Source organism: Notothenia coriiceps, unplaced genomic scaffold (assembly GCF_000735185.1).
Source record: "Notothenia coriiceps isolate Sejong01 unplaced genomic scaffold, NC01 NC01_scaffold00004495, whole genome shotgun sequence".
Taxonomy (NCBI): Eukaryota; Metazoa; Chordata; class Actinopteri; order Perciformes; family Nototheniidae; genus Notothenia; species Notothenia coriiceps.
The window spans coordinates 581,979-594,595 of NW_011337196.1; the positions used below are offsets into that span (position 1 = coordinate 581,979).

General features: G+C 38.8%; 1 long non-coding RNA gene across 1 annotated transcript; it reads right to left on the minus strand.

Moving 5' to 3' along the window:
• Positions 1-1,819: 1,819 nt before the first annotated feature.
• On the minus strand, positions 1,820-5,446 carry LOC104942415 (uncharacterized). The gene is made up of 4 exons (XR_798011.1): positions 5,284-5,446; positions 4,867-4,973; positions 4,220-4,269; positions 1,820-1,877 (listed from the first exon to the last, which is right to left on the minus strand). It is a non-coding gene; the product is annotated as an uncharacterized lncRNA (long non-coding RNA).
• Between the last annotated feature and the right edge of the window lie 7,171 nt (positions 5,447-12,617).

Here is a 12,617-nt window from a genome sequence, read left to right on the forward strand (position 1 = left end):
ACAAACCTGATATTCTTGGTCAATAGTTGCAGAAAAATATGAAAAACCTAGACAAAGAATGGATGATTTTTTCAGCAAATGTGGTGCAAAGAAATGACCAATTTATATTCCACTGAGATTCTGAAAATAAAGAGTTATGTAGGTCTAATCACTGTTTTGTTAATCAGTCAATTCTAAAAATCGTCAATTTTACTATAGAGAGCGAAGTCAACTCCGTTTCCTCCCATGGGACCTTATTTTGGGAAAAGTATGTATTGAAGTCAATGGAAGAGAGAAAGATTATCTTTCATCACCGTTTCTGAATTGTGCCACGAAGTTACACATATGAGTTTTGTCCATTTTAAAAATAATTTTGCAAGATCAAAATAAATAAAAATGTGTCGTAAAACCTGTGAAGGTACACTATTTTTATGTGTGAAACCGCGCCAATGAAACATACATCTCCCATACGTCGCACACACAGCCAAGGACGGACCGTCTCACACGTTGGCAACATTTCACGTTCTTCTTTCAGAACGAGGTGGAAGTATTTAAAGAGGTGAAAATCACTACCAAGTCTGGGCATGATTGAGAGCTGTACATGACCACACAAGGGGAGTTTCTAGTCGGTATTCCGTGCAGAGCCAGCAGGCGGAGACCAAAGGATTCTGGGATTTTAGTCTTTCTATGATGTCGTAGTTTTTCATAGTCTTATAATTTCAACAGTTGAGCGGACAAACTGACTTTTTTGACAGTGGAAATTATTTTTAAAGATGGACAAACATCAATGTGTAATTCATGGCACGATTCAAAACGGATCGCAGAGATAATTTTCTCTCTCCAATTGACTTCAATACATACTTTTTCCGAATAACGGGTCCCATGGGTCGGAAGTATATGGGCGTGACTCGCGCTCTATATCATTGTGTGATCGTCAGTGTCCACTTCCATTCGGAAATAATTGCCTATTAAGAGACAGGGGCTGCCCCTCCACTGACAGTGCTTGTCTCACTCTGCGGCTCTGATTTCAGTGGTTGATTCAGGCATACGTTGCGGTAAGGGCGTTGGTGTAATTAGCTTCAATAATGGGCTAGGGTTATTTAAAAAATATCGACCACATGCTCTTCCTATAACTTTGAGGGATAAGCATATTTCAAAAGTTATAATAAATAGCTATTTTTCTCTATTAACTGCCAACGCATTGTCTTGCACAGCTGTTGTGTCCTTTGTGTTTCCCGTGTTTCGCTACCCTTGAATTTCCCAGAGGTCACCTTGCACCCTTTTCCATCTCAAGAACAATACCACATTTCTATATTGAAATAAGAAGAGGAACCAAAAGGATTAAAGATTCAGTGCTAGGAAAGGTTGCAGTATTTCTGATTCATTTGGTTCCGGGGTTATGTCGTACCGATAGGGCTGCAACGCTGTGAGGTTTTAACTGATAATGATAAGAGTATCAGCAAAAGACCACAGTAGTGAGTACCACACCTTGAGACAAGTTAATGACCAGTTATGCTCAAAACCCGCTGTTATGTTGGGATTGTTCAAGTGATTTTGTTGTCAAATCGATTTTCTCGGACACCAAGATGCTGCATCACTCGAATGTGTATAAGAACTGCCTGTCGCCCTGAAACTCGAACCGATGCATTAAACTGTTTGAGCATTCCTAGGATATTCATTGCTTTAAAATAATGTCTTCAATAAAAAGGGTGGGTAGGTACACTTTACCGCCCAAGCAGCTGTCGACCAACATGATCAGAAGCCTTTCAGAGATCGTTCTCCCCCACGAACACGGTGGTGGTCGGGCCCGCCGTTGGTCCTCGAGGCTCTGAATGATCGGGTCCTCTTTATGAGCATCGGCTTATGGGTTTAATAGACACTGAGGTCCGGGATAGAACCTGCAACACAAAAAACAGGGTTTGACTGTAATCCACGCGCAACAACCAAAGGAATGTTATCAAAAAGTGACTAAGAATGACTATAATCTAGATTACGAATGTCTTCTTTAGAGTGGGCAGTGACAGAGTCCCTAAACCCGAAGTGAGTTAGCATTTCACCACTTCCGGTTCCTCGTCTGAGTCTGCATCGCGAATATCCAAAATCAGCTCCTAACAACGTCTAAACCCTAATCATCTGTCCTTGACCTCTGAGTGAAACGTCACGGGGTTAAGGGATAGTGGATAGGAGAAATTCAAAAGGACTTAGGAGAAGAGACTGCGGTACTTTAGAGAAATCCGAATGCACTTTCACTATCCGACGTGTTTTGATGCGCCAGGCTGGATGTCATTGTGTGCGCCTGCTGCCGTGGGGAAACTATGGAAACTACAGTGTTTATACAAGGACCTACAACATGGATTTTAATAAGAACGAGCGGACTCATCTAGAGACTCCTGCCACCGTTGCTTCGATGCTGTGTTTTATGCTTAATGAACGAGGACAACAGAGAAACATATTACTTCATGACCAAAGTTGTAATTGATATAAAAAAGGAAAGTGAAATGTATCCTCGTCACCCTCTCCCTCCGGTCCACATTAATATAAATGATCCCAATACGTATGATCGTATGAAAATATCTTAAAATAAATACAAATGTATTTATTATAAACGTTAGTTCTTAACATCTATCACTGTGTATATCACCATTCAAACATCTTTTAAAAGTTGAACGAACCCCACACAGCTCAGTGAAATGTTGACTTTATTTGACAATTTCAGGAAAAACTAACGTTCATATTTCTCTTTTTGATTATAATACTGATGAACGTTCAAAACAAATCACTTTGGCAACTTACCACATATAAGCGCCGTAAATTTCATGATATAACTTCTCCATCATAATCGTTTGTTTCCGTGAACGGCCGACTGTTGTGTGACGGCAAATGCTGCGGCTGCAAGGCATTGTGGGGTAGCATTTTCTCCTCTCCTTTCAGTTAGGGAGGTCCAGTGGTTCCTAAGCTAAAGGAGGTTATAAAGGAAGTTTGAAACCTCCTTTCCTATCATCTAGAGAATTCGAACGCCACTTATCATGGCTGCCACTGAGGGACCTCCGGGTCATTTCACTCCGTCAGGAAGGTTCCTAAGCTAAATGGACTATTCGACTGCAGCCTCAGAGTCAGTGGGATTTTTGAACTAGTTTTTTGAAAATATCTGGAAATAAGGTCTGTGTTTGAGACACATTGAAGACACGGATTACATTTTGTTCTACGACATTAAATCCATCAGCAGTGACCCCACTGGTGATTTCTGAAGAGTTGACGTGTCTGAAAAACGATGGTTGTTACCAAGTGGCTGAATAGGACTACAGAAGTTGTCGAGGCCGTTGTACGTCATTACGCCAAACACGTAAACACTCCTCTAAGTTTGTTTGCCCTGTTCTGCTTGAGAGCAAGTACCTGCCTCCTGCAAACTGTTCAAACAAATGCTTAAACTTGTACAACTTTGAATCTGTATGTTTGAATATGGATCTTAAAAGGTAGGGTAGGTAAGAATGGAGAAACCAGCTGGAGTGCGCTAGAATTTGAAAATACACAACCGGAAAAAAATCTGTCCCTTCCTCCAGACTTCCTTACAGAGCCCCTCCTCCAACACACACGAACGCACACATGACCAATGAGGGCACGAGATAAAATTGTGCACAGATGGAAGGCTGACAGGCAGGTAGGCCATCCAGTTACTTTAGCCGGGCCGGCTCAGATGATTGGTCGTGCTTTTTACAGCGCCACGGCTTCCACAGATGAAATATTTTTTATGTATTTATTGTATTACTGTTTGTATTTATAACAAAAAGTGTTTCTGAAGTGAATTACCTACCCCACCTTTAAGTTGGCGTGACGTTGAAGTCGTGCTGCTGCACTCGGCTGCAGTTCTTTTATAGCATAACGTTAGCATTTTGCTTCTGGCGATTAGATTTATGATTAGAAAATTATAGAAGTAGGGTAGACATGTGGAGATTATCCGGCTGAACAAAACGTACATTTATTAAACAGGTTCGGTTTCCACACATCTATTTTTTTACAATATTCCAAAATCCTAAGGAGAAATCCCGTTGCTTTTTTGTCAAAGGAACCCTTGCGCAGCTTACTTCCGGGTCGGCCTACAAAAATACGTCATCACTGCACCGCTCTGTTGAGCAGCAGAATATCAAACTGATTCAAGAGTGATAGTAAGTAAGGATCAGTCAGGTTCTATAGAACAGCTGATGCTTTAAATCACACACAGTAAGAACTGTTTCCAACTCACTGAGGGTGTGGGGGTCAAAAGGCCCATATGAACCGGGATCATGGGAGTACCTGGAAATAAACACAAGATACAATAAACAAACCATGTAGTGAGGAATATAACTTCACACAACCACACACAATTCTATGTTTTGTTGTGTGAGATTACCCAAGGTTATAGCAGTAAAGTTTACAAAGAAATGTTGGTAACTCTCTTTCTATTTGCAAACATCTTTGAGCAACAAAATCCAGATGGTAAATACAAGGAGATCATGTAAAGGATTAAAACAAACACAAACTACTTTACACTTTTATATACTAGAAAGAGTTACTTACAGATGAATTAGTTTGTCAAAATAAGAAGGCAGCCAGTAATTATAATTGTATATATATTGCACATTGGTGTTATTGACAAACAGTGGTTTCGCAGTCTTTGTTTGTTTTGTTGTTGTTTGTGTGGTTGTTGTACAGCCTGACTGCTACAGGAAGAAAGGATCTTTTATGCATAACAAGTACTTTTGGATTCTTCTGAAGGCAATTATTTTGTAGTTAAGTAAGATTGTCAATGCAGGACTTTGACTTGTCACATAGCATCTTGACAATCTGTTATTACTGCTTTGACTCTAACATATGGGCACTTGTTCCGATATGAAGCCAACAGTAACGTACCTGGGGGGACAGTCTGTGCAAACCCCGCATACTGAGGAGGGGGGATCCGGGGGGGTAACTGCGGGATGCCGATCTGCTGGCGGTTCATGGGAGGAGGGTATGACATCCTGAAAGAAATCAACAAATCAGAAACACTTTTAATACACAGAAAGCTATCAAGAACAGAGGATGATCAGCTGAAAACCAGGGAAACAGTGTTCCTCAGAGGCTAACCTGGGCTAAGTCATGTTAATCATAATATTACACTTTACTTTAACAATATATATGTCAGCTGACGTCTCAAACTAATCAGTTACTACCTGTTTTGTAAAAAAAAAGTGTCATTCCTTCACGTTAACTAGCATCATTAGCTAAAGCTAGCTAGCTGTGGCCTTGCTAGCTCTGTTAGCTTCAGCGGTCATGTGAGGATTCACTCACCTGCTGCTAACACGTGTGAAATAAAACCCAGCGGCTAGTAACACTGTGGGATATCCGGATAAAAGCCCATTAAATACGGTTAACGGGAAAACGTAACGCGTAAGATGAGCGTTTCTATTTCGCTGCAGGAGCCCCAATGGATACAAATAAGAGGGACCCTTTCTGTTCGCAATGGATTGTGGGAAAGCAGAGGTAGAGTTTGTTTTTATTGCCCTAAATTCAGACTGTCAGGCAAATCTTTTTTTTATAAAACCAAACAAATAACCACACAGAAAAGATGTAGACATCATGTTTGGTTTCATTTTGTCTGAGTCAATTTGGCTTAATGAGGCTACAGGTGTCCTTAACAAGCCCCCACTGACACTGACGGTTATCAAGATGTGTAAAGTAACTGAGTACATTTACTCAAGTAGCCTCCTGAATTTAACCCATAAGGAGCCACCGTGACACAGGTGTCACATGAACTTTAAATGTTCTGGAAAGTTCCTTATACAGCTTTAGCCTTGTTTCAATCTGATGAAGTCCCTAAGTGACACTGAACAGTCTGGTGGGTCATGGTCCAGGTCATGTGATTGTGTGTTCCCATAACAACATGTCCAAGATGTCTATGTGCCAGGCTAACACATGTGACATAACGAACTACATTTCAAAAGCTTTTACACAGGCCAAGAAGATACCCAATTCTGATTTGGGCCCTGTTAAGGACCGAAAGTCTACCTGTAATCTAAATCTTAAAATATTTATTTAAATGGGGGACGGTTGGAATAAAACTTCCGCTACCTTTACAAGGAGAAAAAAAGAACTTTAATTAGAAAAAAAAATTATATTTGTGCACAACGCTATTATATACACAAGTCTATTTATGTCGTTTTTGATGTCCTATTCTTTATCCTTATATCGAATGATTATTATTTTACATTTATTTAGAACCAAAAGTTTTACGAATTTTTATGAAAACGGGTTCACAGACTTCTAGGATTTACGAGGAATTATATCTATAAGTAAATTAAACTAAAAAATTGTGTAAAAATTAGGTACAGATACTTCCAATGTAAGTATTGTAAATTAAATATATGTGTACGTTCAAGTAGAGTTAGTATAATGCCTCTTATATCACTATACTAAGTTTTGTGCCTTTTTTTTTGATCTTAATAACCAATCGACCGGTTCACTCCATTATGGTAGTTTTTATTATCTGTATTAACTTATATCTTTAACGCTTAATGTTTAGGTTCATTTTTATGATAAATTTAACATTTCTTTATAACGTTTCGTTTACGACCCTAACGTCCTTCATGTAATTTCTCCCAGAACGTTCGTCAGTTAATTATGCGCCTACCAATTTATGACAACCCTTCCTAATCCGTTCAGTCAATTTTATTTTATTTATAGGGTCGACAATTTTGTCTAACCCGACACTCCTACCCCCTTCCTGTTCCGTGGACCAATTGTAGTTTGTTAGTACTACAATATTTTGTTTGGCTGGTGTGAGGGGCTGTTTTAGAACTCCCGACGGTTGCGATTGTTACCTTAGTTTTCATATTGTAATTGTTCTATATTGAACTCTCGTAAAATAATTTCACTGTCATGTACGTGTAATCTTTATGGGACTCTGTACGGATCGTTGCTCGTTTACATCTCGATTTCACATGTTCCTTTGTGAAACTTTTGAACACTGACGTCTTCCCATAGTTTTGGCGAACTAACTTAATATTATGTTGCTTTAATTTGGGTCTCGGTGTTCTTACTTTCCTTAGTGACGTTAAATGGAGAAAATTAAAGACATATATAAACTATATTTGCAACGTCCCTCTTCTCTGTTATAAACATAGAGACACTACTCCGAGCTTCATCTCTATCTCTGATTAAAATTCAGTTGTATTTATTGAGTTTATAGTAGAAGTTTCCTTATTCTCCAGCATTATATATTAGACCCGACCTTTTACCTTGGTTCTTACCTCTTTTAATATAAACGGTTTCAGATACTTTTCTCTTGTCCTTTCTTGTTTTTGTTTTATTATTATACCACATTACTTTGACTTTCATCTTTTTGGAAATTGTAAAACATTTTAATTTTACAAACGTGAGTTTGGTTTTTGAACAGCGGTATCATATCACTGATATAATATTCTGGGTTCTGGTGAATAGCAACTGTTCTCGTCAATAATTAGATGTACAACTCGAGTTGTTACATCCTCATGAGTAGTAGTAGTTTGCGACTGGAGATGCTACACACAACACGTCTAGACTGAAAAGTTTTTTTTTTTTTTTTCATATATAATAGATTTTGTTAATATTTTGTGTGTTATAACTTGCTTTTTGTTCCGTTAAGAGTTGTATCTTATTTCTTGGTGTTGTTAATGTTTTTTTGTTTACGACCACTTTGTTTTAGTTCTCGACGTTAATAAGATCTATGTTGATTAACGGAGTTAACAAGTCTGAAAACACCCTCTTCGTTATAACTCGCGTCACTCTTGATCACGCAACCACATTACCTATATGTCCAAGTTTTTGGGGTGACGCTGCAGTCGTACAGCTAGTACGACAGGACTCTGTAGTGTGTGGTTTTAACGAGGACACCTCTAAAGGTGTCTATTTAACTCATTACATTTCTAGTGAAACTGTTTTACGTTTTTCTTTTTGGTAAGTTTACTATAATTCACTATTTATTTAGTATTATTTTGTTTCATTTAATATATATACGTTTTTTTCAGTTTTTTTCGTTTTAATGCTTAAAAGTACTGGAATATAAGTGTAGACTTTATTGTTTTTCAATTTTGTATGTATACTTGTTGTTCATGACCTGAATTCTATTGGGTCAGACGAGAGCTAACCGTATGACAACTCGTAATACCTTTGTTAGTTTTGGCGAAATTCTTACAGGCGGGTGACGGATAGTGCATGTTTGATCATCAAACCTCGCGAGCGGTGGTCTCCTTCGTTGACCTTACTTTGCTTACAATGTGTGTAAACTAGGCTGTGATTACGAGTTCCGTTCATTTACTGTCCTTTCAGTTACCACTCCTTTGTGTTTCCATTTAAAATTCTGGAGACGTCTGGTAAAATGTATCGTGATTTTTGGTTTTCTTTTCTGTGTGATGTCTCTCCGTGCCCTTTTTTGGGGGTTGTTTCATCTGGATTCTCGGAGATATTGTTATTTATGGTCAAAGCTCCATGGTAATGTAACTATCTATAAAGACAAGTTTTATACGTTATGAAGTTTACGATAGACGGACCTCCGTGTGTGCTTTTACTTTTGGACCGTCACATATTTCAGTACTTTCAATCGAGGTGGACCTACATAGAAAACCACAAAAAAACTTTTTTGTCCTGTATCATGTTAAAAAATGTTACAAAGACTGGTAAGACATCCTGTTTTGTATTAGTGAGTAGAAGCTTTTACAATGTTGTCCACATCAGCGTCAAGTAATGGTATAATGGTCATCGAAGAATAGCAAATAACATGTGGTATAATAGATATAGAATCTGTTTTGAATTCTAGTGAGTACTTTACAGTGTAGCGTAGTAGTTGTCTAGATAGCTAAATAAATTGGTATATATAGATGCTCATGAGACAAGGAGCTTGTGTTTAACTAGGACTAGACGACTAAATTTTGAATAATAGGTGTGACTAAAAGAAATTGAGAGGACACGACGTCATTTAGGGAGGGAGATGTGGTGACGAGAGATACGATTCAGAGGATGAAACAAACACACCCGCAACATAAAGGTCGTGTTTTCTTTTGAGTACTGGACTCGGAGTTTTTATGTGACGCCTAACGAAAAGGTTCACTACACAGGAGACAGTACGCCTTGGCGTCGTGAAGGAAACATGTCCCTTCGCACATAATTTTCATCAAATCTTCCCCCCCCCCCCCCAGACGTCACCTGCTGTGTCACCTTTTGAGTAGTCCGGAGAAAGTTCGTCGGCTCGTACACGCGTTCTTACTGATTGCGTCTGTACACCGAAGGTCGGGCCACATTTGTCTCTCTTTCGTTCTTATTGTAATCGACGAACCACGTCCCAATGGTGTCACAGGAGAGAACAGGAGAACACGACAGAGTTGGGCCACGACGAAATGCCGAATTACGGGAAGATACCGTGGCGAAAGTCACCGACTTAGTTCGACAGCGGTATGAAAAAGAATTACCTCCGTATAGAATTAAGCACGTACGAGCGTCCCTGTGGTGTACGTGTGTCTGTGGGTAAATTTGGGTCGAAACACTACGTAGTTTTCCTCTATTAGTGTACATCAGAAAATAAGATAAATCTGGCGATAGGCACTTTTCCTACAACGCGTCTAGAAATCCCATAATCCTCCCTAGTGCAACAGAGATTACGTACGAGCCACGAAAGTTAGGGGGCCTACAAAAATAAATGTCGGAGCGACGGCTACATTCTTCGACCTCCTCCCTCCGTTTCCGTCATTTTAGACAGATTTTTGACAGGACGTCCAATGTGGGGTAGGTGGCATGTATGGTTAACACCACGGGGGCAAAGGGCGTGGATGGATTGGGCTCTCGGACAGCTACTCGGGTCGTAGGAGACTACCGAAATCCCGGCACCGAGGTGCGGAGAGGAAAAGACTAAATTTAACTTTTTGTCCTTCCTTAAATTCACTCATTTCAACTAGACCTTTTACTTCTAACTTTTTGACTTTTAAATTCATCCTAAAAGAATGGACAGGAGAACTCTTTCCTTCGAGGTTCGGTGTCGCTGCCTACTCGAGACGAAACAACCGTGCAAACCCGGTTCCAACTCCAGACTCTTCTGCCCTTATTTCCAGGAGAGTTTTCGGTAACAAAAATCAAAAATTTTATTAGATTAGCAGGTCAGGATTAGTTAGCCTTAGCAACAGACTACTTTAAGACTCACTTCTTCAACGAGAAATCGACGACCTACGACTTACTCAAGCGCGACGACGTCCTCCGACCAGAATACGCGGAGATTCCGATGAATTATAAGTACTCGACCCCTTTTTCCTCCGGATTCTTATTGTAGAATAGTAGTGTGTAAGGAAAAAAAGAGCGTGAAGAACATGAATGACACACTAATTAAAACTCTTAAAGTCGCTACTAATCGCAAAAAATTGTACGTCTAATTTGATAATAATGGCCTGCTTGTGTCGACAAAAGGTATACGTCGATCACTGCAGCAACAACTCACCGGTGTGGGAAACCTCTTCGGTTATCCTTCGACCCTTTACTCACCCACGCGACTTTCAACCCGCACCGGACGCACGGCCAAACACCCAGTCCTACCCAAAAAAAAGCACTTTCCAAACAACACTTCGCGTATAGGACGTTCAGAGTAGGACACCTTTAAAAGGTCGCTGCGTTCGGCTACCTAAAATCTCCGAACAAATGGAAAAATCGAAAACTGGGAGTGACCACGGTCCGTCCGGTTTTTGTTTTTCCATAAAGTTCAGTTTCTTTGTTCTGGGTTTGAACAGGTATCTGATTAATGGGGATACCCCACTGTCCACAGACACAGGAAAAGGAGGAGGCTTCTTTATTTCATAAAGGTTAGGACAATGTAATTTGGGTCGTACATCTTTGTTGGAGATATTTACTTATGTAATGTTATGACACGCGTACTAAATCGAAGAATAGTTTTGCCCTTTCACATAATACGTTTTTATAAACATATGTATACTAATAATATTAACTACGTCCCAAAAATAAAATAACCAGAAATATAAATAAGGTACACAATAGCAAAAGGATTCCAAAACAAAGATTGGTCTGAGTGAGCCAACACAGGTATTGGGACATGTATCACATGAGAGAGGAGTAACTTAAAGTTAACATTAATGTTTTTCAAGCACAATCATCATCAACCGATATCACATAAGACATAAAAATGTAATAAATATATAAAACTTTTACAACATGAAAAACTACAAGATATATAGTTGTCAAATAATACAAGATATATAAACAAATACATAAGTCATTACGGAACGATGGACGATGAGGACATTTTGTTAACCCTAGATATGGATTGATAATGTTTTTATAGAAATTATGTAAAAAATTCCGTCTTCTTTTTTCTCTTATGTATACACAATAATCATTAATTATTTTTGCTTTATTTGTAATTCTATTGCAAATAAATTGTGAATTGTATTGTGTTTCATCAGCAATTGGCTGACTTGCTTCCACCAATGATTCGCTGTTGCTTGTGTTGGGGTTGTTCACAAACAGGGGACTGCAGTATTAGAAGGGCTGGCGACTAACCGCGTTTTGCTCGCTGTCAAATGGTCATTACATGTGGTGCCACTCAGTTTCTGCCGGTTCTACAGAGGTGGATGCCTTTATTTTACTTACGTAAGACCGCGGTGGGTCGCAAACTCTTCAACCTCTTAGAATGGTCTTCAATGGTCTCCAACATTTCATTGATCATGTAAAATGAGTTCATGACATGAAATCATTAGTTTTAGATCAAGTTCATCGCTGTCAGGGGGGGACAATTTCATCAGTAACACGTCTAAACCAGGTAAAGTCTTATTATATAATAATATACAAAATATTACTAACTAGTAATTTCACAAGAGTTTCGACCATTCCACGTCGATCAAACTTCCTGAAACATATGACGTCCCATCGAACACTTAAATGAGGTCTACCTTGATTTCAGACTAAATTGTGAACTAATATAGTTGTAGTAAGTAGGTGTAGACATTTCATTGATTTCCATAATGTATGCACATCACCTCATTTTCTTGTTTGTAAAATGGAGACTTCACATCACCTCCTCTTCATGTCTCATCGTAACCTTCCGACCTTTATTTCATGTTCATAGAGTTTTACCATGAATTGGGTATTCTCGGGCCTGGGTAAAAGATGAAAACCACTTTAATTCCCCTTGTAGTTAAATAACTGATTTATCTGGTGGATCTTGTGTAAAGACTGTTCTTTGGGGGGGATCACAGGTTTTTAGACTTTACACTGTATATACAGTGTAACCCGAAATTTGACCAATTTCATTTGAGAATAAATATTGAATTAATTACTCCTACTAAAAAACCAAATTAATCAAACTTGTAAGAAACTTAGTTCCTATTCTTGTATAATTGAGTTATATTAACTTAGTCCGATTTAATTGACTCGTCTAGTATTAGTATAAAGATTAACACGTATATACAAGTGAAACCCCAAATGACACTTTCAAATCCCAGTTTCAGGGCTAGTCAACAGCGTCGCTACAAATTAGAGTAAACAAAGTATAAGTTAAACTAGTTTATTAACAAAGGTGTTTGTCCAATTTACATTATTTCCTTTACAATACATTCGTAAAAGTAAGAATTTACCGAACTTAACATGTAAATCGT